At 43.3% G+C, this 25,513-nt stretch overlaps 1 protein-coding gene across 1 annotated transcript in view; it reads left to right on the top strand.

The window, feature by feature from the left end:
• lrmda (leucine rich melanocyte differentiation associated) overlaps positions 1-25,513 on the top strand; it is a 363,776-nt gene that overhangs the window by 55,609 nt on the left and 282,654 nt on the right. The gene's annotated exons all lie outside the window — the stretch shown is intronic.

Genomic DNA, 25,513 nt, shown 5'->3' with positions numbered 1-25,513 from the left:
ATGTGGTGGTCGTACTGTACGTGTGCGTGCGTGCGTGCGCGCGGGCCCGTCGCTGCCAGCTGCATTGACTTAATGTCCCTCTCCTCTCAGCTGTCCCCGTCCTCTTGGCCTTCCCTCTGTTTTACTGCCAAATTAGCACGCGGTAATTGCCAATTATGTTGATCCTTTTATGATGTGGACTTGTGACTGGAGGGAGTGGACGGAAACGGAGCATATTTCACCAGCCACCAGATGGCTTTGGGGACACTCCGGCTTTTTAACCCATTTAGACCGGGAAAGCATACATTTTTAGGCTTCTTTGGCTATTCAAAAATAGCAGATATACAAGCTCATAGCGCGGCACCGAGTGCTGCGCTATGAGCTTGAGCTATGAGCTATGAGCTTTTTTTGTTGAAAATCGTGGAAGTTTTTGCAAATCTTTGAATATATATTTTTTTAAAGCGAAAATGTTTTACTCTGTTAGAAACTTCTGGGGGGTCCCTGGAACAACATATTTTAGATGGGGGGTCCGTGGCCAAATACATATAATTTTCGGGGTCCTTGACATGAAAAAGTTTGAGAACCATTTAAAAAAACTGTTAGGATTTAGAAGACATTTGTAGATTCCCCCAGAAGTAAAGATTTGAGTTACAAATGTTTGCTGCTATTTTTGAATAGCCCAAATAAATCTTTAAAATGACACAGATGCGTTCCCGGGCCTGAATGGGTTAAGGTCCCCCCCTTCACTCGGAGCCAACTGGAAATCAAGACGAGGAATAACAACAGTGCGAGGCGACGGGGGGGGGGGGGGGGTGATGGAGGTGGGGTGGTGGGGGGCAAAGGGTTGCCGGGGACAACGAAAGGGGGCTCTACATGAGGAAATGTTGGGAGTGAGCCGTTGAGTTAGAGTTGAATAAGTGATGGAGAGCGGCCCCGCTGCCTTTTAATTGCGCAAGGCCCTTTTCTTACGAGAAGGACCATGTCCTCCTCAGCGGGACACGAGGTTTGGCAAGATCACTCCTGGAGCTCCCCGAACGATGCCAGAGGTTTGGGGGTCGGCGCCGATCCTGAGTTTTAGAGAGTCCTAGAGCATCGGTTTGCATGTTTTGACAAAAACGTTCACACTTTGTAAAAAAGTGCTCTAATCAATTTTGAAAAAAAAAAAAAAGTTTATATTTGAGAACATTTCACTTATAAGCAAACAAATAAATAAAAATGAACTAAAACATTTTTATACATAAAAAAACTATTTTATATTAAAATTGGCTTCAGGGGAAGGACTTGCCGGTGGTTGGGCGGACCGCGTTGTCACCATAGAGTTAAAACAGAGGGCACCGGATATCCCCTCCCATCCACTTGCATTGAGTTGCTCACGCAGCGCATGGGCCGAAATCACCCCTTCTTCCGGGTTGGAAATGTGATTGGCTAGGCCTATTTGGGGCTACGACGCGTTTTGCGTCACAGAGGTGCGCAGCCCCGTGCACAAGCTCGTGCGTCGAGCCCATTGGTCGAAACCGTTTTTGCTCGTTCATATACAGTGGCCCCAGCTGCAGTACCTATGAATGGCCAGCATGTCCAATGCGCTTCAATGCAACCACTGGGTTCTGGGGGCTTGGTTGTCACGCTCATGTCCACATGACTCAGCCATAACCATATAAGGAGTTCCCAATGCAGCCACGCCCAAACATGGAGTGTGTTGTCTAACCTCAATGTGTCGTCATGGCATCAGGCGCTAACAACTCAATCAGCTCTATATATGGGCACAAAAGGGGGCATGCCATATATGGGCTTATACTGATGACATCAGGGATCTCCATATATGGGCATAAAAGTGGCAAGAACTGACAGATACAGAGATCTCCATATATGGGCATATCAGTCGGATCGGCGGTGTGAGAGCCTCATAGCGGCCCGAACCTCTAGTGTTAAAAGATTGCCGATCTACAAGCTTATAAGGCATTGTATTGTAATTTAAACAAGACCAGGAGACCTGGTTCTGCCAGACCCAGACTTCACATGACGTGTCTATGCCCATGTATGGATGAAAGGGGGACAGACTTTTATGGCTGGGACACACGTCATGCTTTGCACGACGTGTGTCCCTTCTATGCCCATGTATGGACAGACTTTTTTTGGGGACAGATTTTTTTTGGCTGGGGCCGGAGGACAAAGTGACAGACTTTTTTTTTGGCTGGGGCCGGAGGACAAAGTGACCATGCCCATGTATGGACGAAACAGGTACAAAGCCTCATGTAAGCCCGACCCCTTGGGTCTGGCAAAAATAACTCGTCAAGATTTTCTCCCAAATTTGGGACGACGGGTTGAAAGTGGTTGAAAATCGGGACACATTGGCTGCATAATTCCCGATACCGATGCTTTAAATAAATGGCGTATATATCGGCCACAACTGGCTCTAATAACTTCATTCTCCTTTCTCCTCCCCGTCAACCCCTTCTTCTATTTAATATGGGGCTGTGTGCAGAAACATCATCTGAGCCATGTGGATGGAACGCACCGCAACATCCTCGCTCAACGTCGTTGCCATGTCTCCGCTTGTTTCCATCTGAAAACTAAGTATCTCTATTCATAAAACAGTAACGGAGGACAGAACGTTGGCAGTGCCCCCTGTTTGGCACGGGAGTGTCCCATAGTTAAAGAGACTTATTTTTCCGAGTCATGTTCTGCTGGATTATTTTATTTATATATATATATATATATATATATATATATATATATATATATATAAACATTTTCTCAGTTTTTCATTGAATGAGGTATATGTTACATGGAAAAGTTGTGCACTTTTGCTGTAACGCTGCCCTTATAGCCTGGGCGTTAACTCATTCACTGCCAGACTTATTTCGGGCTGTGTGGTACCAGTGCCAGGATTTTGCGATTTTCGTACCTTTTCAAGTAGTCACAGAATATTTATCTCCAGTATGATCGATCGCCTGATGGTTGCTATTAATCACGGACGTGTTCAAAAAATTAAAATGTCATCGCGATTCCCGTTCGCTTGTTATACCCAGTCGAAAATAGCATGTTTTGCTAAAAAATACATAGTAAAACACAGGAGCAGAGATTCGGAATATGTCCCTAATATTTTAACAGGGAAGTGAATGGAGCAGTAAATCTTTGGATCTCCTGTTTTTTTGTGAAAAACGGGGGGGAAAAAAATAAATAAAAAGTTTTTTTTTAAGAGACGTAAAAACAGACGTCACTGGCGGTGTGGGCTTACAAAAAACAGCCATTAAAAAAGACGTCATTCTTAACAATGCAAAAAAAACACCAAGACTCAAAACCGCCCGAGCATTTAAATTGCTGCATTGTTGCCAACAGCAATTACCATGGCAGAAACAACTTAACTATGTGTAAATGACCACCGCTACTCGGGGACTATCATATTTCCAGGATAACTTATTAGATTAAGAGGCTGTACTGTGAGGAGATTGAAGATGACATGTAGAGGATTCAAGCCCAGATTTGACTGATAATGCTCTGTATATCTGACCCGGGAAGTTTGTTTCATTACAGCGCTTATGACCCATACAGTATTGCAGTATGATGAATTGCATTTGTTTATCATCAGGGAGTGGGACCCATAGCAATAAAAGACCAGACCCATGTTGCTGTCAGAATGATATTCTCCAATAAGTACATTACAGTTATAAAATAAGAGACTCAATAAAAATCTCCCATTTTATGTCTTTTATTAAGGGAGTATATGAAATCATACTTTGTGGGGGAAAGATAGATGGGAGTATTGTTTGGATACAAAAAATGGCAATAAATAGTTTTACTAGCTTATTCAAGCATACTAGCAGTGCAGTGAGACGCTTTCACATTCACAGTGTTCAATGCTTATTGCTTTAACCCATTGAGACCGGGAAAACATCTCTGTCATTTTAGATTTCTTTGGGCTATTCAAAATAGCAGATCTACAAGCTCATAGCGCGGCACTGAGTGCCGCGCTATGAGCTTGTAGACCTGCTATTTTAGAAAAATCTTGAAGAATTTGTGAAAATCTTTGAATATATGTATTTTTTAAAGCGAACATTTTTAACGTCAAAATTTGGCTTCTGGGGGGTCCCTGGAACTAAATATTTTGAGATGGGGGTTTCATGGGAGGCAAATACGTCATTTTGGGTGCCCTTGACATGAAAAAGTTTGAGAATCACTGATTATAGCAACATATATATTTTTTTTTAAATCTTAGGATTTAGAAGACATTGTAGAATCCCCCAGAAGCAAAGATTTGAGTTAAAAATGTTCGCTTTAAAAAAATATATATATTCAAAGATTTGCACAAATTTTCACGATTTTACAAAAACAAAAGAAAAAGCAGATCTATAAGCTTGTATGAGCTTGTACATCTGCTATTTTTGAATAGCCAAATAAATCTAAAAAATGACACAGATGCGTTCCCGGTCTTAATGGGTTAAATTGGCCCTCCTAAATCACACAAGGCCTTTCCGTATGGGACACCAGAGAGTTGTGCACATGTTAATGTAGCATACTTGAAGCCCCGAAATGCTCTTCATCACTTCGCTGAAACAGGGAAAACGCCTGTGGGTAATGAGACCGACTGCAATCGAGGATAACTTATGGAACTAATATTCCCATATCTGCACTCGCACCCCAGGTCTCCGCATGGGACAACCATAAACACACACATGGGTGTGTTTCCCCCCAAACATCATATACCGCCAATGCGTATTATTTCCATGTCTTGTCTTTCATGCTAGTGTAGTAATTGTAAGGGGTGGTGCGGGTGATGAATTGCGTGTGATATGTCGAAGCGGGATCCTCGAGAGGATACCCCCCGCCCCCCCCCCCCTCCCTCCCCAGTTGTCTTTCTACGCCGCGATGTAAGCCATTCTCTTTTGGGTCTGTTTTGGGGTGCCACACGCATTAAGCACAACCTTCTGATCTGGATCCAGGTTGTGTGAAAGCGATGATCTGAAAATGAGAAGTTAAAGATGGTCAGGCAAAAGGAGAGCGTTGTGTCTTCGTCCAATGCCGGATTCATGCTCCGCCAGTGCGACTCCATGCGCGCTACGCCGGGGAAACGAGACGATCTACAAGCTCACGCGCTGTAGATCGCTTGTAGAGCCGGGCCCATTTCCTGGCAGACGCGGCGACGTCATACGTCAAAGTATATAAATAAATCAAGGCTTTAAATGCCTCGGGTATCATATTGAACTTAAGTCCCTGGCGGAGAGGAAGGAGGGACCTCCCAGAGAAGTCATTTGTCTAAATGAGCATTAGTCATTATTTCGAAAAAGCTCCCGATCTCCTCCTTAAAGGTTTCAGACCCTTTTATTGGAGCCCATGGATCTCGCAACAAATAGGTGGCCTCTGACAGAAATGAGGTGTAAGCATTCAATATCCCCCCCCCCCCCCAACGACCACCCTCCCACCCCTCTCTCTCTCTCTCCTCCCCTCTACTTCACCCTCCCCTTTTTGCTCTCTCTCTCTCTCTCTGTGTCTCTCTCTCAGTGCAATACAAAGCCATGCATAATGTGCCGGTCTGCAATCTGATAAGTGTTCTCTCCGCCACGGCGGGCCCTGCACTGTTCTATACATCACAACAGTTAAAGAGAGGGAGAGAGAGAGAGTAGGGGGGGGGGGGGTGAGGGTAGAGAGAGAGGGAGAGAGAGCGGAAGGGAGGGACGGAAAGAGAGAGAGAGAAACAGTTGTATGAAAGCACAAGAGACCCTCTGCCTGTGTGTGTGTGAGAGAGGGAGAGAGAGAGAGAGAGAGAGCAAGAGGAGAGCAGAGCAAAAGGGAGGGGGAAAGCTTGGGTTGGTGGGATTGAACTGGTTGGTGTGCTTGTCTGAAGTTGATTAATCGGCCTGTGAGGGTGAGAGACTCCCGGGCCAGGCAGCGGGGTCCATCCCCGTGGCATGTGATGCTGATTGGCTTTGTCCTGTGCGTCTGCGCTGGAGGAGCGGACATTAAGATTAAGTGATGCTGTCGTGTCGGGGAGCACTGCACTGCATCATTCTGGGAAGAGACAGCTGTGCTGCTTAATCCTTCATCACCAGGGGAGAGCTGCCAGGGCCCCGATATACAGCCAAAGATACCCTCCATAACTTCTGCTAAAGATCAGGAAACTTTGAATTCGCATCCATCTGCTTGGCTCAACCACCCCCCCCCCTCCCACCATCACCACCACCCTCTCTCTCTCTCTCTCTGTCTCTCTCTCTCTCTCTCTCTCGCCCCCCCCCTCCCTCCCTGTCTGAGTGCTAGAAAATGAGCAAGATTGGCTAAGAACACAAAATAAAAGGAGGAGGAGAGGTGTAGGAGGAGGAGGAGGAGAAGGAGGAGGAGGGGAGAGTGAAAGATGGCTGTAAGGGAGTAATCTAAGACCAGTAGTGTGCTATGTGTGCTGTGCATGGATAACCTCTGGCACGAAGGGGGGGGGGGGCTGCCTTTTGTCTTTGTGAGTGATGGATGCACCAGTAGAACCATGAATCGCATTTTAAATGGCGATACGATTACCATACGTTTGTGACTAATTATTGATTTATTTATTTTTGGTGGAGGGGGGGGGGGGGGGGGTGTGGGGGTGGTTACATGTGGTTACACTGTCACAATGTGCTGGCAACAACTGAGCACGCTTTAGCCTATTAAGACTTGGAACGCATCTGTGTCACTTTTTGATTTGAGCTACAGTAAAAAAACATAATTTTACACTTTGGCTATTCAAAAATAGCAGATCTACAAGCTCATAGCGCGGCACCGAGTATTTTTGAGAAATCGTGAAAATGTGTGCAGATCTTTGAATATATATCACTATGAACGTCAGATCTAAAAAAATAAAATAAAAATAAAGCTATTAAAATACGCGATTTAGAGCAAGTCCCATCGGCTCGGGTTTTTAGCTGCGGCGGACCCGGGATGGAGTTATGACATTTTTCTACTGTACCACTTGTCCTAGGATATCATAACATCATATTAAAGGTAAGAAAAACTTTGGGCGGAATTCTCCTTTAATTCCACGCCCCGTCGTCATTGATTGGTTAGGACTGCTCACGTGGCACAGACGGACTGTGTGTGTGTTTGTGTGTGACGCCGTTCTGCTAGCGCAAACCGCTAACCAGCTAATACATTAAGTATATGCACTTACTATCTTCTCTTTGCAGTCACTTGCGGTAATGTCCTTACTACATTATAGAGACTCGAGTCGCGGTAATATTCGCGTCATGTACATCCCAAAGACGACATTATTAACCACCTAATAGTCATTAAAAGTCATTAAAATGACTTGATTTAAGGAGTCTTTTAGCTTTTTGCTAAGCATGCGTCCAAAAAGTAGTTCCGCCCCAATGTATCTTATCTATCTAATTATCTATCTTTCTGTCTGTAAATATAAATGTGTGTATATATATATATATATATATATATATATATATATATACACATATATATATCTTATAATAATAATATTAATAATCATAATAAAATAATTTGTGATACGATCGTGGATAGTGATTCTGCCTCACAAAAATCGTGATATGCTATTTTGGCCATATTGCCCACCCCTATGAATAGTTATATCAGCATGGGCATATACTCATGACATCAGGGATCTCCATACCTGGGAATAAAAGGGACAAGGACTGACAAATACAGAGATATCCATATATGGCCATACAAGAGACAAGACAAGGTTCCGTAAACAGTTCCACATGTGATGGAGCCGATTGTGGTTCCTCAATGTTGGACCGGGTTCCTCCTCCGGTTCCACACACATATCTCCATATATGGCCATATCTGTCTCATCGGCAGGGGCACGTAGGTGTCGAACTGTAGACCTTCTAGTGTGTTACAATCAAAGAGTTACAAATAATAGAGAGGGCACCGGAAATCCCCCCCATCCACTTGCATTGAGTTGCTCACCCAGCCAGGGTTGCCAGATCTGCTTATTATAATTTCCCCGCAAGATTTTATTTGAAAATAGCCGATCTACAAGCTCACAACGCGCCGCGTTGTGAGCTTGTAGATCTGGTATTTTCAAATAGCTGATATATATGTTAAAGTGCTCATGTGGCCCATAGTCGCTTCTTTTAGGCTGGTTTTCCTAGACCTGGTTGCTTGTTTCTCTCACTGAATCTAGCAACACTGCACCCAGCGCATACTCCTAAATCTACTCCTAAGACCTGGTTGCTTGGTTGCTTGTTTCTCTCACTGAATCTGCCACACTGCACCCAGCGCATACTCCTAAATTTCGGGTTGTGAAATGTGACGGGCGGCGCTTATTTGGGGCTTCTGTGACACGTTTTGCGTCAACCCCATGCGCAAGCTCGTGAGTCGAGCCCATTGGTCGAAACCGTTTTCGCTTGTTCATGTACAGTGGCCCCAGGCCGTTTTACGCTGCAGTACCTCTGAATGGCCAGCATGTCCAATGCGCTTCAATGCAACCTCTGGGTTCTGGTGGGGGCTTGGTTACAATACATAATGGTACTAGGCTAGCTAGCTAGAATGCTAGTATTTGTGTTGTGTTTTGACTGTAGTATCTTAACCTGTAGTGTGCAGGATTATGATACAGCCTGGGTCTGGTCAATGAGTTAGGCTTGATTTGATTACCTAGCACAGTGTCATCATGCCCAGGGCTTGTAGATCTGCTATTTTGTGCACCCTGTGCAACTTAGTGTAAATCAGGCTTCACTGAGCCCTGCACCAAACGCACGCACTGTGACCAGTCAGTCAGAGGTGTATTTAAGACGTAATCTCTTGGGGACGTTAATATACGGTCTGTTTTTAACCCATTAAGACCTGGAACGCGTCTGTGTCACATTTTCATTTGAGCTAAAAAGCATTATTTTACACTTTGGCTATTCAAAAATAGCAGGTATACAAGCTCATAGCGTGGCACCAAGTGCCGCGCTACGAGCTTGTAGATCTGCTCTTTTTGAAAAATCGTGAAAATATGTGCAAATCTTTGAATATATATTGTTGAAAGCGAACATTTTCAACTCTATTTTTTGCTACTAAACATTTTAGTAAGTAAAGTAAGTAAATGTCCCCTTGCGTTGCTGCATGTATCTTTAAATGCCATTTTTGACTGTGTAAACCCACTTTTTGTTGTAGTTATTCATCAAACTAAAAGTAGTCATTGTCAAGTCACTGCCTCCTCTGCGTTGCCTTGCTGTAACTCTCGTACATGCAGCACGCACGACCCCCGATTGCCACGCACGTGCTGTGTGCATAGCATCTCAGAGAGAGAGAGGGAGAGAGAGAGAGAGGGGAAGCAAGCAAGCCGGTGTGTTGTTGTGAGAGCAGATAAATCCTGGGCGGAGGCCGGGCGGCTGACTGATTCCTCCTGTATGCAGCGATGGGTGGCGTCAGCAGGTTTCACACTGCTGGCCTTTGCATGTTTGCAGCTGGCTTGATGCAGCTGTCAGCCGGTGATTGATGAGTATCATCATTTAAAGTGTAAAAGAAAACGTCTCTGTGAAGGGAGACATGATGAACTGCTGCCTGCTGGCGCTCTCAGACACGCTCGACGCTTCCCTCCCTCCCTCCCTCCTCCCCCGTTCCCTTCTTCTTCTTCTTCTTCTCTCTCCTTTCTACCTCGCCGCTCCCTCCCTCCCCATGTCCTGTCCACCCCCACCCCCCCTCCCTTTCTCTCATTCCCTCCCTGTACTTCTTCTTTCCCTCATAACCTCCTTTCTTTCTTTCTTTTTTTTCTCCCTTCTCTCCCTCCTCCTCCTCTCCCCTATCTCTCTACGCGCCTCCCTCCTCGCTGTCTCCTTCACTTCCTGTGTATTTTCTCATCCTCGCCACCCGTCTCTCTCTTTTTTTCCGCCGTCTCTCTACTGCCCCCACTGTTCTCCTCCTGCCCTGTCTTCTTGTGCTGCTGCTGCCCAGCGTTTAATCAATCTGTTTTCACTCTCTTTATGTCCTCCTCTTTTTCCTTAACCATTTACTCTCCCCCCTCTCTCTCCCTCTCTCTCTCTCTCTCCCCTATATGTGCCTCGACGGAGAGGAAAGGGAGAAGTCCTCACAAACAGACCCCCCCCCTCTCTCCTCCTCCTCCTCTTGCCCCCACCCTCCTGCCTTTTGATACCTGTCACATCACATGAAATGTCAGAATTCATACGAACCATGAGGAGAGGAGATATATTTAGTCGCCGCCTTTTCCTTCTTGCATACATACCTACACACACACACACACACACACACACGCACACACACACACACACACACACACACACACACACACACACACACAAGCAATACCCTGACAGTGACATATTAGTTATGCTGTCTTTTGCAATCTGATATCTTTAAATTTGCCACCTTGTTAAGTTTTGATTAATGCGATTCCATTTCGGCAAAGTAATTGGCTTGGTCCTGTTGTGGGCGATATACACACGAGGCGCGCCGCGGCGCGCGCCGAAGTGGGAACAAACCTCCTGCAACATGGTAATGAGGCAACGAGTTTGTTTCTAGCGGACGGGCTGGTGGACTGACAGTTATTAATGATTGTTATGATAAACAGACGAGCGCAGATCAGGGGGACGAGCCGGGCCCAGACTTGACAGTTTTTAAAAATAACGCCACATCGTTGGGGAAAGTACTAACGAAGTAATACAGTGTTAGGAAAACAATCATGCAGGTTGTCAGAGGAAGAGGTGTAATTACAGAACTACAGCAATTCAGCCCTGTGGAGGAGCAGGCTTTCTAATAGAGCCAGAGGAATACGTACTGACATGAGGCAAGCGCAATGATATACAACTTTAATTGGATCATCTTTTTACACCCCCCCCCTCTCTCTCTCTTTCTTTTCTCAGAGTACAATGGAGTTCTGTGCGTGCAGCTGTTATGATAGCTTTGGTCTCATCTGAAGACAAGTGACCCTGCATAAATGGGTGTATCGTTGCTGTTGTCGGGCGGAAACCTCTTATCTCCGGTATTTTTCCCCCCGTAAATTAACGCCCTACGTGATCATACCAGAGCTCCATACGAAAGTATCAAAAGTAGCTGCTCTGCAAGCTTGTCGATCTGCTACTTTTGTTGTTTTTTTGACCCAACGGTTTTGGACATGTGAGGTTTCCACCCCGACAGACACGATACGATACAGGGAGCCCACTTTGTTTGTGTGATCTGTACATGGACTGCATTACCGTCCTTATAGCCCTGCGTCTGCTGAATCTCACGGCGCAGTAAATGTATATATAGTACGTTAAGGATCTGTAAACCCAGACTTCATTTAGCCTAGAGAGAGTTCTTATTTCCATGGCTTTATGCAGTGCAGCGCTGTTTTTAATGGCTCTGGAACACACCTCCTGTTCCTCCCCCCCCCCCCTCCTTCTTTCGCTTATGTTTCATAATATTCAGTTCCATTTTACTTTATCTATTTTCTTGTCATTTTTAATGTCACAAAGTAGTCTCTAGTAAAAACAGAGTACGGGAGTCAGTGTCAATAACTTCTCCTCTGGGTTTTGTTCGTGCGCCTAGCAGTAAGAAGCATATGTTTTTGCTGCTCTAAGTCAACTAACTACAGGGATGGAAACCACAAGGGCTGCCTCTTCTTATTTGCCTTGGATGATCAAGTCTCCATTTATTCTGCTTCTTCTCTCTGAGCGCTAGGCTGTGTTCTGGGGGCAGTGGTCGAAGAAGTACTCCAATTTCTTTTTTTCTTCATTTCTTTTCTACGTAAGTGAAAATAGAAATACTCTGTTACAAAGTAAAATGCCTTTACAGTAAATCTCTAAAAGAGAATACCAGCACTAATGGAACTGTCCTTTTTAAGGCACTTTCATTTATATATATATATTAAGTAGGCAAAATATACTTACAGTACCAAAGTAAAAGTACATTTTTGTGTACTTTTACAAACTTTTCCAAAAGTAGCTCTACAAGCTCACAACGTTGTCAGCTTGTAGACCGGCTATTGTCGAATAGACGACGCAGACGAAAAATAGGGCTTAATTGGTTAATATATCTTTTGTGATTATAATCAAAATCTACAAAGTAACTTTGTAGAACTAAAGTTTCCAAATGTAGTGGAGTAAAAAAAGTACCTCTGTTGGCTCTGAGATGTAATGGAGTAGAAGTATAAGGTATTGGGAAAATGGACTAAAGTAAATGTACCTAATTTTTTTAACTTAAGTACAGTACTTGAGTAAATGTACTCGGTTACTTTCAACCGCTGTGTGCTGGGGGGGGGGGGGGGGGGGGGGGCATGTTAAAGTTTGTACCGAGGTTCATGCCTGAACTTTGGGTGACATTTAACCTGTACCAGTGAATGGGCTGTCATGAAAATGCTCGGTTTCGGAATGCAACGATCAGATGACTTGGCCGACCTTTGCGTGAACTTTGTCTGGTGTTGATTTAGCAAGGCACGGAGATCAAAGCGATCCCCCTCCAGCTTTTGTCAGCGGGGCCGTTGGTGTGTTAGGCCCCAGAGTGTGAACAAAACCAATCGTCTCCCAACACCGGTGGACCAAGGCCTAATTCATACGCCCGTGGTCTTGATACGTATAGCTTGCCAAAAAAAAGAACAGATCTGCAAGCTAACAACGCGTATGCCAGCTTGTGGATCTTTTTTTTTGGGGGGGGTAGGCGTCGCCCTCACGCGATGGGGTATGAATTAAGCTTCACAGCATGCTAACTGTGCAGAGGTTACCAGTGGTGGAAAGTACATTTACTTAAGTACAATTTTGAGGTATTTGTACTTTACTATATCCCATTTCCAATACTTTTACTTCTACTCCACTACATCTCAAAGGCAAACATTGTACTTTTACTCAACTACAATGATTTGAAAACTTTAGTTAGTAGCTACTTTGCAGATATAAATTATTACATTATAAAACATACATTAACCACTTTAGCCCTATATTATACCTAGGCTATTTGAAAATAGCCGATCTACAAGCTCACAACGCGTCGCGATGCAACGCGTTGTGAGCTTGTAGATCTGCTATTTTCAAACATTTTAGTACTTTTACTTTTGGTACTTTAAGTACATTTTGATGCCAATACTTTTGCACTTTTACTCAAGTAAATTTTTTTTCTACTTGTAACGGAGTACTTTTATATTGCAGTATTGATAATTTTACTTAAGTAAAACATTTGAGTACTTTTTCCACCACTGGTGCTAACTGTGCAAAGGTTACCAATGAAAGAAAGAAAGAAAAAAAAACACACTGCTTGGAATGTAGTGGTTTTACCTAGGTTTCGATTAATCTATCATCTTTTTCTTTTTTCTTAAATAAAAGTTTTTTCTCTAATCTTTAAGTAGGATAAAAATAGCTCATTGTTAGTAGCACCCAGAGTCTTTTACTTGACTTTTATTGTTACGTTCCAACTTTGGAATCCATCTTTCCATAATTGCCTCGATGACACCGGGAGAACACATTGACCAAAGACAGCATTAATCTCTAAATGTGGACTATTTCTCTTTTAAGGTTGATTACCTATGGAAATAACTCGGAATGGCCTCATGAATCAAATTACTAATTCAATGTCAGGGTAACCCCTCATTTAGGGCCGGGCCCACTATCTATCTCTCGAGTATCTCTTAGTATCGGCGCCGCGGCGAAATAGTTGGGTCTGGGAATCGACTTTTTTATGGCGTTGTCAACAATGAAAGCAGATTAAACCTTGTACCAAATAAGTAAATATTCTATTTTCCCCCTTTCCCATACGCGCCTGGTTCTGTCTGTGGAAATTGATTGTGGTTTGTCGGTCAGAGAGGCAGTGGTGATTCAGTGCAATTTTCAAATAACCCATTAAGACCTATGGCCAATTCTACAAAATGTTTTCTAAATCCTTTCCAAAAAAAAATTTAAACATGAAAAACATAAAAAATATGAAAAAATATAAAAAATATAAAAAAATATAAAAATAAAAACATATAAAAGAAATATTAAATATTTAAATATTTCAAAAACTAAAATATCTCAAAATATGTTGTTCCACAGATCCCCAGAAGCAAAGATTTGAGTTACAAACGTTCGCTTTAATAATTTTTTTACATATTCAAAGATTTAACACATTTGCACGATTTTTCAAAAATAGCCAAAGTGTAAAATAATGCTTTTTTAGCTCAAATCAAAAAGTGACACAGATGCGTTCCCGGTCTTAATGGGATAAACCGAAAAAAAGAGAATTGTCATTCAGTAATGGTTTTAGTTGGCAGTAAGTGGGGCCTGGTTGGAATTTCAGGCCCCTGTGCTATCCATTATCCCACTTTTCCAACGCCCTGTCATTGTTGACAGGTGGATTATAATTTTTCTATAGCAGAACAATTGAAATGACAGCAGTTTAACAAACTTGGACGGGACAAAAGGGAGACGCGGGGCTCCAACAGGAAGTGCGCTGCCAACATTTGTGTGCACTTTGTGTTAGGAAGTGAAAAAGTCCTGCTTTCCGTCTCACTCTGGAATACAGGGCTTTTCCAAATTGTCCAAATACAGCGCCGAACAGGGTCTGCTTTTGATAAATGAGTGGTTAACTCTTTAAGACCGGGAACGCATATGTGGGTAATTTTTTTAGATTTCATTGGGCTATTCAAAAATAGCAGATCTACAAGCTTGTAGATCTGCTATTTTTTTTTAATCATGAAAAGTTGTGCAAATATATATATATATATATTTATTTTTTTTGCGGACATTTGTAACTCAAATCTTTGCTTCTGGGCGTTCCTGGAACTAAATATTTTACAAATGTTCACGTTAAAAAAATATGTGATCCAAGATTTTGCCACGAATTTTCACGATTTAAAAGGAAATTTGTGATCTACAAGCTCATAGCGCGGCACTCGGTTGCCGCGCTATGAGCTTGTAGATCTGCTATCTTTGAATAGCCCAAATAAATCTAAAAATGACACGCAGATGCGTTCCCGGTCTTAATGGGTTAAAACCGTTGCTACACGGATCTGCAAAAACTTTGCGATGATAGGAGAAACCTCACAACACTCTGGCCTAGAAACGAGAAACTATACGCACACGGACGAAACGCACTCGCACCAAAAAAATACAGATTTATTCAAGTGGCTACACAGCAAAATCCTCAGTGTATTTATCCATTTGTAACTCAGAGAGGGTACAAATGGAGCCCAACGGACCCGTAATGGTTCCATTTTTACCGCCAGCAGAGTTGAATTAAAGCCGAGGATTTTCTTGTGTATAGCTTTCATCCCCCTCTAGACTCTTCCTATTTACCAGCAGCTTTTCCAAACAGCTTCAGTGAATCATGCTATGTTGGCCGGCGGCCCGTTCTCAATGCTTGCTTGCTGCTTGGCACTGTCAACGCGGCTCCTTTTCACGGTTCCCTTCCTTTTGTTTTTGAAGGCTGTGATTCCTTGGCCATATGGAGCCCATCCCTTTGTCTTTATACTGTGGCGCTATCGCTTCCCAGAGGCCTCTGGCGGAGGCTGGGGGCCATTCCGTATAGCATGGAGGAGAGCTGGGGCTACTTGGTGACTGTCAACACGGATAGTCCCCTCTGTGTTGGCTGACATGTGAAGCTGGGTTAGCATACTGGAGGCATGATATCAGAACTCACTTGCAATTAAACGTGAGCTGACGCCCGACACGGGGGCCGACTTCTCTGTCGTCGAGGAATCGGGAAGAGATGGTAGTCCGTTATCTAATAGCAGGACTGAATGAGTTATGGGCCCGTCTGTTAAAAGAGGACTTCATAATATCTTATGGCTGTTGGTCTATGTCTGCAGGGTCTGCTTTACCAATTTTGGGAGAACGTACCTCCATAAATTGACCAAAAAAGGGAGGAATCTGCGTGAGCAGATACACAGGTAATGATGAGTAAAGAGTAAGTGAAAGAGGGAGGCAGTGTGAGAATAATGTGGAACGTTGCAGAGTCTCTCCCCCCAGCTGTAGGCTGTCTCACTGGGCCCCGCTCTCACGTTCCCTCCCCGTCTCTCCTCGTGTCTCATCTTCTCCTTCGCACGCCTTCCCGAGCAAACCCCCGCGCACTCCGCTAGCTTCCACCAGCTACACAGCCAGGGTTGCCAGATCTGCTTATAATAATTTCCCCGCAAGATTGTATTTGAAAATAGACGATCTACAAGCTCACAACGCATCGCATCGCGACGCGTTGTGAGCTTGTAGATCTGCTATTTTCAAATAGCTGATGTATATGCTAAAGTGCTCATGTGGCCCATAGTCGCTTTCTTTTGGGCTGGCTTTCCTAGACCTGGTTGCTTGTTTCTCTCACAGAATCTGGCAACACTGTACATCAGCCACCCGAACCCCTGTGCCTTCGTAATGAGTTCAGTCAGAGTCATTATAGCTCTGCTATTCCACCGACACTGATTATTAGACAGAAGCTAATGCTGAAGACCTTTGTCAGCTATTATTTTAATAGAGCGATTAGTATGAGTCCTTGGTGACCATCATCATCATCACTCATCATAAACCTAATTGTGTTGCGAGCGAGTGCACGCACGCTACGCGAGTATTGCTGAAACTATTGCCGTCGCCTTGCATTTCCACAAGTGTGCCATTGTTAGCGCAACTGTCAGTTTGTAGTACAGCCTATTTACCAAATACAACCCAAATCCTATCTGTTTTGCAAGTCCACAGGTTTATTATTTGTTTTCCTCTTCTCTCTTTTCTTATCTTGTTAAGTTTCCCTATCCTGACAGTAATTAGGTTCAGCATCCTTGCGGGATGGGGGGAGTTTGTAAGTCAAGAAAAACGGATGACAGGAGAACAGTAGAGGGCTTGGGCTTTTGCTCATTGGAGCAGCGTGACACCTGTCCACCGGACTCTCTCTCCTTCTTGTTGCCGCGTCGAAGCTAATCCCTCTGTGGAAGGCCCTTCCACATGACACAGGAGACCACAGGGAGCGAAGAGAAGAAGGGAGGGTATAGGAGAAGGGTGTGGGAGGAGGTGGTGGTGATGGTGGGGCAGGAGGAGGGAGGGGGGGGGGCTTTGAGTCATCTGATTACTTTTCCGAGCACTTTTAATAAAAACAAAGTTTCAAAAAGCAAGCGTCATGATCAGATTATCCCATTAAGACCGGGAATGCATCTGTGTCATTTTTTAAAGATTTCTTTGGGCTATTCAAAAAATAGCAGATCTACAAGCTCATAGCGGGGCACCGAGTGCCGCGCTACAAGCTTGTAGATCTGCTATTTTTTTTTAATCGTGAACATTTCTGCAAATCTTCTGGATATATTTTTCAAAGCGAACATTTGTCAAATATTTTGTTCCAGGGACCCCCCAGAAGCAAAGATTTGACTTTCAAATGTTCACTTTAAAAAGTATATATTTAAAGAAATGCACAAATTTTCCAGATTTTTCTAAAAGTAGCAGATCTACAAGCTCATAGCACGGCACTCGGTGCCGCGCTATGAGCTTGTATGTCTGCTTTTTTTTTTTATAGCCAAAGAAATCTAAAAAAAGTACACAGATGCGTTCCCGGTCTTAATGGGTTAAAAAAAAAAACCACTGTGATGGATTGCGGGTAAATTAGACCTGCTAACGCTTCAGGCTGGGGTTTCTTAAAAGTTGTTGGGGTGGTAGCTATGGACGTGTGTGCTTGTAACCCAAGCGCACGCCGATGCATTCCCAGTGACTAACATGCTTATATTGTGGAGGGGTTCGCGCGAGGTGAGTGGAACGGGGTAGTTACTCCACGTGTTGATAGGTTCTATTTGGGAGGAGATTGTTGGTGTGAACATCGTGATGCTGACAGATCTTATAAAGGCCCTGGCCTGGCCGGGTCATCTGAGGTTTCCTCAAAAGGGGCTTCTTCACGTCTGTGTTTCTTAAAATGGGGTCCGGGGACCCCCAGGAGTCCTTGGGTTACAGGGGGTCCTCAGCAGAACGAGGAACAATTTAACCACTTAAACTCCATTCGCAAAAATAGCAAAAACGTGCGACCTACAAGCTCACAACGCATCACATTGCGACACGTTGTGAGCTTGTAAATTGCGTAATTTAGGGACACCAGGTTGCTTAATTGTATTATAATTTCACCGTAGAAGGTAATCCAATGAGAGATTGTACTGTAGCTGTATAAGGGTGACTATTCCGATCATAGGTTTCTCTCTCCCTACTTGCAGTACTTATAGACAGTTGTTGTACATATAATCCAAACAACTAAGATTTCTCTTATGGGGGTCCCTGGCACCCAGTCTGTTCAACAGGAGGCTCTGCGCGGCTTAATAAGTATACATTTTGGGGTCCTAGACTCGAACATAATTTCAGAACCACTGTTTCACATTAGCATGAGCCTTTGATGAATACATTGATAACACAGTCTAGGGAAGATTATATCAAAACTTTTATCGTACAGTTTAAAATGCACACTGAGATTACATTTTATTTATTCCACCACCGCTAATGTCTTATAGGCTCTTGTCTAATTTGATTTCTCATCTGTTTCTCTCTCTCCTCATGTTCTCCTGCCTCGCCGGACCGCCTCCGCAACAACAACAAACGCTGACTGGCATTTCCCCTTCAAAACAGGTACGTCCACGTTCGTCGTGTGCTAACTTTTTATTTATAGCATCTTGTGGCAAAAATAATATCTATACAGCCACCGCCGGCATACCTTTTTGATCTGCCGGTAGACATGCAATCCTAAATTCATTGCTTAACCATCTGGTTGCCTTGTTTACCATCGGTGGCGTCACTGTGTGCGTATTAATCATGCTTACACAAGTGTCTTAATTACTCCCTGTGTAGCTGCTCCGACGAGAACCCAGGAGATGACCTTTCTTTCCCTGTTCCTTTATGCCATTAATCATCCATAATCAACGCCGTCACAGTCAAGGAGAGGGCCACTCAGAGCTGCCCAACACTGCCCACGGACACACACACACACACACACGCACACACACACACACACACACACACACACACTCGCACACACGCACGCGCTCTCTCTCAGATCTTTATTAATGGCTCATGCGCAGATGAGACATAGACCCCGCCCCCAAAAAAATAATTATATACACACATAAACACTAACTCATAACGCTAGTCGTTTTAATTGGACGCTCTTCGTTTGGGTGGCAAGAAAATGTGCCGCGACGGTGTCTGTGTGATGTATCCATCTCTATGAAGGTCACTTTTCCATTAATATTCAGGGTGTACTCAATCGTCTGTCATTTTGATGTTCTCTTATATCCCACATGAAACCGGAGGAGAGCAATGCCCGCCGGGTCCCTCCGGCACGGCAGGCAGGGCCCTAACAAATGGTATTTCACTTATAAATGTGATACTTTGACATTCATGGCAGACACTGATTCATAGCCGTCACATGGCTGATATGTCTAAGTGCCCGGGATGCGCGGAGAAGTGAAAAACTACGGCGAGCGGGGCTTTTAACATTTCAGATCTTGTTTAGCCCTGCCAATGGCAGATTGACAAGTGGGGTTTCTGCTGTAGCAGGTAACTGACATGCCTGGCTCCCCCCCCCCCCCCCCCCCCCCCCCCGCCCCTGCTGACTGAAAGCTTAATATATCATTTGTCAGTCAAGGATGGGCTTTCATTCAATCATGGGCCTGGCATCCACTCAAATGCCAGCGGGTGGGGGGGGGGGGGGGGGGGGGGTACGGTTTCATGCAACCAGGGAACCTGAATGTGCACTTAGCAGGCCGGGTAGCGGCTGTAGTGAAGTGTTGATTACCAAAACAGTGTTGTTCATTAGCGTTGCCTATAAATTGCCCCCCCCCCCTCCCTCCGCCTTTTGAAACATGGTAGTTAGCACAGCCAATCAATGGTAATCCGCGTCGTATAAAAATAAGAAGTTATGATATTTTCATAACGTTTGAATCATCTTGCATCACTTTACAGACAAAAGAACAAAATGGCACTTCAAAGTTTCTGTAATAGTTTTATGACTGCCCACAAATTGCCGTCATAAATTTTTCATTCTTTTTAATTTACGGCCATAAATCAAGGCATGAGGCTCGCTCGCTGCTCTTTAAGTGGGATTGCTGCATAGTTTTGGCATGCGGCTATCTTGCTTTGGGATCTCTGAAAAGACAGCTCACGGAAGGTAGCGCTTTAATTGAGTGCCATAAATTATACAACTTTTATAACGTCAAGCCATAAATAATGTTGATGCATTGGAACCTGTAATGCATCAGCCATAGGAATTATGCATTTGGGATAAATGGGGATCCAGTGATGGATAATGGATCTCAGCCAATGTGATCTATTTAAGTCTGTCCCCCCCAGAGGAAATGATAGCGCAGAATTTATGATACCAAGTTTTAATAAAGCTGTTTCTTTGACATTCATTTAGTGCCTTGACTAACTTAAGCCATTTAATGTTATGTTGCTTACGTAACGGCCTTACAGCCTTACAGCCTTACAACATCCATCGCACAATACTTTGTTTTATTCTCTCTTAGTCTCCAGATGTCACAGTCTATTTTGTGAAAGAATGCGACTAATGGGGCATGCATGATCCATCCCGATTAAAACACTTTTGCCCAATTTATTAACCCATTAAGACCTGAGGTTCCGATTGTACAAATGTCTTCAAAATCCCAACAGTATTCCGAAAAAAACGTATGTTTCAGTGGTTCTTAAACTTTTTCATGTCAAGGACCCCCAAAATTATATGTATTTGGCCGCCGACCCCCATCTCAAAGTGTTTTGTTCCAGGGACCCCCAGAAGCAAAGATTTGAGTTACAAACGTTCGCTTTAAAACAATAGATATTCAAAGATTTGCGCTATGAGCTTGTAGATCTGCTTTTTTTGTATAGCCAAAATAATGCATTTTGTTTTTGCTCAAATCAAAAAATTACACTGATGTGTTCCAGGTCTTAATGGGTAAACTTACCAACCTTTTTGGAAACAAAAAAAAGAAAAGGTAACGCTGTGCCTGCTTTCTAAAGACCACCTCTCATGCCCCTGTGATGAACATGTTGTTCAGCTGTTGGCTTGGCATCAGTGCGTGCCATCCGCAAGTACTGTTGTTATTGGTTATTTCAGCACGGTTCCCTAGAGCACCAAATGCATGATTAAGTACAGGCCTTTACCAAGGCATGTGCAAATGCTCTGCGTACACCGGATTCGTGAATGCTGTGTATTATCTACCATTAGTCGGGGGATGATATTAGCGGCCGCTGGCTGTAATGGCTTTCGGAGAAGAATAATTGAATGTGCTCATGTAGTGCTCTATAGTTCGCTGGTGTTTAGTGGAGTTTGCGTACAAATGTGCATCGACGCTCCTCTGGTCTTAATAGTGCTCCATTGTAATTCCTCTTCAAACGGAACATTAGTAGGTTTGCATTAGTCGCTGTGCGGATGAAATCTACATCGACCGTGCTATGATGTTGTGGATGTTTTAATTATCTGCAGAGAGACGTGAGTGGACGGCTCATTCATTTTTTGCTTGACCGTATCGACAGGCCTTTCTTAAGCAGTCAGTGTAAATGGCACGATCAATACAGAGGAATCGGCTCACATTATCGCGATGAATCCCCGCCCCGTACGTGTGAAAATAAGAAGGCAATCACGATCAGAAAGATTTAATAAGGGGCTAATGTACTGTAATAATTAATGTTTACAAGTCTAGGCACTGTAGGCCTGCAATATTAAATGCATTAGTAATATGGCATTGTTTGGTTCATGTTTTATTTAAATGGGATAGTAGACAGGAAACTGAAGGCAGAGTGAGGGGGGAAGGTACGCGCAACACAGGTCTCCATCTAGACTTGAACTAAAAAAGTTGGATTGCGTGGTCGTCGCACTATCCAGTCATCTACCGGTGTGTCACGTATTTCCTTTTTACCAGGTTGCAACCTGGTCTACATCTACACTCGCTAGTCGTGACTTTTGCGGCACTTTTTCCCTCATTGGCTGGTCCTTTAGCCAATGAGGGCTTGATGTCCTCTCAGAATATGGGATCTAAAGACGACCCACAATACTGTGTTCGGCCCAAGCCCCCAGAGTTGCTGAGAAACATTGAAGCTGCCACCCCAGTGGCCAAAGCTGGAACTGCAGGCGGGGAGAAATACATGCACGCGCAAAACATACTGAGAGATATTTATATTTATACATATAAATATCTAAACATATTATACATACATACATATGCTTTTACATATAAATATGCATCTCGAGTGTATTTAATAAATATCTCGCGTTCAATCCTTGACACACGGGCTGCCGTAGAACGCAAAAAGGACACTAGTGCGCATGCTCATAACTCTACGTGTGGTCAAAATCGAACCAATAATTCTACTTCCGGCAGGTTTCCGGGTGCTTCAAAACGCCACTGAGCACTTTCATTGAAATGATAGCTGGGGGCGGAGCAATCCGCCCTCTAGTTATATTATACCTCTATGGTTCGGCCACTGTATGTAACTCTATGGTAATGGGATCTAAAAACGTTGCCATGTTTAATGAGAGAAATAAGCAACCATATGGGATCTAAAAACGTTGCCATGTTTAGTGAGAGAAATAAGCAACTATATGGGAGCTAAAAACGTTGCCATGTTTAGTGAGAGAAATAAGCAACTTGGCTGTGTCATATGCTTGTTTTTGTTTTTTTACGGCAGAGGAACAACAAAACAAACTGTTGGGAAAAAAAGGAGGGTGCTTTTGTAACTTGATTTCCTGCCCCACTCTACCAACCATCCTCTGTAGAGGTTCTTTCGACTATAAACGTCTCTGTCTGAGCAGTTACCGATTTGCAGTAGGTTTTGTCTGCAACCTCTAACTCATGTTCAGGCATGGAGAGTCAAGGTACCCGCCAGTGGTGTGAAGTAACTAAGTACATTTACTCAAGTAAATTTACTTAAGTACAATTTTGAGTTACTTTTACTTTAATGGAGTATTTCCAATTGTCTATACTTTTACTTCTACTCCACTACATCTCAAAGGCAAATATTGTACTTTTACTCCATTACAATTATTTGGAAACTTTAGTTACTAGTTACTTAGTTTGCAGATATAAATTATGATATTATAAAACATACATTAACCACTTTAGCCCTATTTTATAACTAGGCTATTTGAAAATAGCCGATCTACAAGCTCACACCGTGTCGCATCGCGACGCGTTGTGAGCTTGTAGATATGCTATTTTCAAACATTTTAGTACTTTTACTTTTGGTACTTTAAGTACATTTTCATACAAATTCGTTTGCACTTTTACTCAAGTAAATTTTAGATTATGTACTTTTACTTGTAACAGAGTATTTCTACATTGCAGTATCGATACTTTTACTTAAGTAAAAAAATAGTACTTTTTCCACCACTGGTACCACAACCTGGCATCACAACGGGCAACGCACAGTATGGCCGACGACCGGGCTAATAAGCCTATAGCACTAGGGCACACAGAATACTTTGATGCCCTTTGGCAAATTAAACCACTCGCCCAAGCCAAGGAATGAATATTGCCCAGTAAAAGTTCTGTTATTAGATTTGACATTGGACAATGGGGCGTGTGTCAAACAAGTGCCGACATTCTGTGTGTGGTGGGTGTGTGTGTGTGTCTGTCTGCGTGTATAATTTAATCTTCATGTTCAAATGCCTTGTGTGCACTTTAAATAGATGAAGATGCCAGATCTGATGCACACAGTGAGTTATTGGCTGTAGCAAAGTCATTTAACAGTTCACAATAAGCAAAAAAAAAAGCAGCAAATCAAATATTTTTAACATCAGACGGCCTCTTTGTGAATCGCTCATTTATTCGTGCCTTTTTTGATGTTGGATGCTTCAACACTGACCTCGCTTGTTCTATATCTCAGATCTCTGGCGACACAGAATGAAGACTGTGTTTTTTTTTGTTTTTTTGGTATTCTTTCACAGAGGAGACAACACCCAGTTTTCAGCAAGTATTTCCAACTGACCTCATTTTCCTCCCCAGGATAATAAGCTTTGACACTGACAGTAAATATCTCTCTGGGTTTCATTACCCTCTGTTTGCCACCATAAATCCACCTGAAGGAGAAACATTTCCCAAACTCGCCAGGCCAGTAGCTCGCGTGCGTGTGTGTGTGTGTGTGTGTGTGTGTGTGTGTGTCTGCGCACGCACGCTCGTTTGTGCACCTGTGTGTGTATGGGGTTTGCGTGTTTGTGCCACTCTCCCTGTGTGGTGCTGCTGCTCGTAAGGCCCTGCAGGGCTTGGGGAGACTTTTGGACACAAATACACACATTCTTCAATGGATTCTCTGTCTTAGAATTAGGACAGTTGTTGCTATGTTTGCGCCCTCCCCCCCCCAAAAAAAAGCTCCTGCGGTTTTGTACAGCCGATTTTAAGATATGAGGTGTTGGGGCAAGAATCTGAGAAGGGTATATCACTATCTTTTTATTGGCCCTTGTGGAAGGCCGTTTATTGTGGTGGGCACTGCAGCCGGTATTGTATATCTATGGCTCCGGCCCTTAGCTGCCCTTGCCACAAAGTCAACAGACTGCAGGGCTGTGTAGTGAGCGTCCCTGCCCCTTTGATTTAAGGCTGCACTTAGAGCCCAGCGAGACTGCTGCTCCTCTTTCTGTGAGAGCTGTCACTCTCGTGTGTAATTTGCCCTACTGAAGGGGAAAAAAAAGAAAAAAGACCCAACTCAAACCGTGAATAATGAGGGGTTGTTAGCTTTTGAGACTGAACAAGCAAGGCGAAACACAAAACACTCCAGCGAGAAAAGGGGAAAAAAACAACTGTAATTACCCACAAAGCCTTGTGTGAGTGCACTCTTTAGAGGGATTGTTATTGTGTGTGAATGACCTTTCATGTCTTTGGCATGCTGCTGCGACTTTGGACTGTTTCAGTACCATAGCGTTACATGCGGCACCACATGCATCCCGTAGAAACGGGGAATGAAAATATATGTTTTATATTTTCAACAGAATTTAAAAAATAATATGATGTATAACGCTGGTCGGTGGTGTAAAGTAACTAAGTACATTTACTCAAGTACTGTACTTAAGTACACTTTTGAGGAATTCTTTACTTTACTGGAGTATTTCCCATTTTCTGTACTTTTACTTCTACTCGATTACATCTCAGAGGCACATATTGTACTTTTACTCCACTACAATTATTTGAAAACTTTAGTTACTTTTAGCTCTTGTTACTCTATAAATGATGATATTATGAAACATACATTACCCACTTTAGCCCTATTTCATACCAAGGCTATTTGAAAATAGCCGATCGACAAGCTCACAACGCGTGACATCGCGACGCGTTGTGAGCTTGTAGATCTGCTATTTTCAAACATTTTAGTACTTTTACTTTTGGTACTTTAAGTACATTTTGATGCCAATACTTTTGTACTTTTACTCAAGTAAATTTTTTATTCTGGACTTTTACTTGTAACAGAGTATTTCTATATTGCAGTGTTGGTACTTTTACTTAAGTAAAGCATTTGAGTACTTTTTCCACCACTGGTTTGAGAGCTTGTACAACACAATATATAGAGGCCTTATGTGGTTAAACTATATTCTCTAAAGCAGACTTTATAATGATGTTTTACAGTAGAGCACCAGACTAAACGTCTATGCTAAACGTGGATTGACAACTTTATTTATTTTTGACTCTGGTCATGATGGAGCAAGCAGGCTTGTTCCTTCAATG

This window comes from Gymnoscopelus braueri (assembly GCF_963280865.1).
Source record: "Gymnoscopelus braueri genome assembly, chromosome: 14".
Lineage (NCBI taxonomy): Eukaryota > Metazoa > Chordata > Actinopteri > Myctophiformes > Myctophidae > Gymnoscopelus > Gymnoscopelus braueri.
The sequence above is the reverse complement of the archived record's forward strand: the minus strand, read 5'-3'. Positions and strand labels throughout refer to the sequence as shown.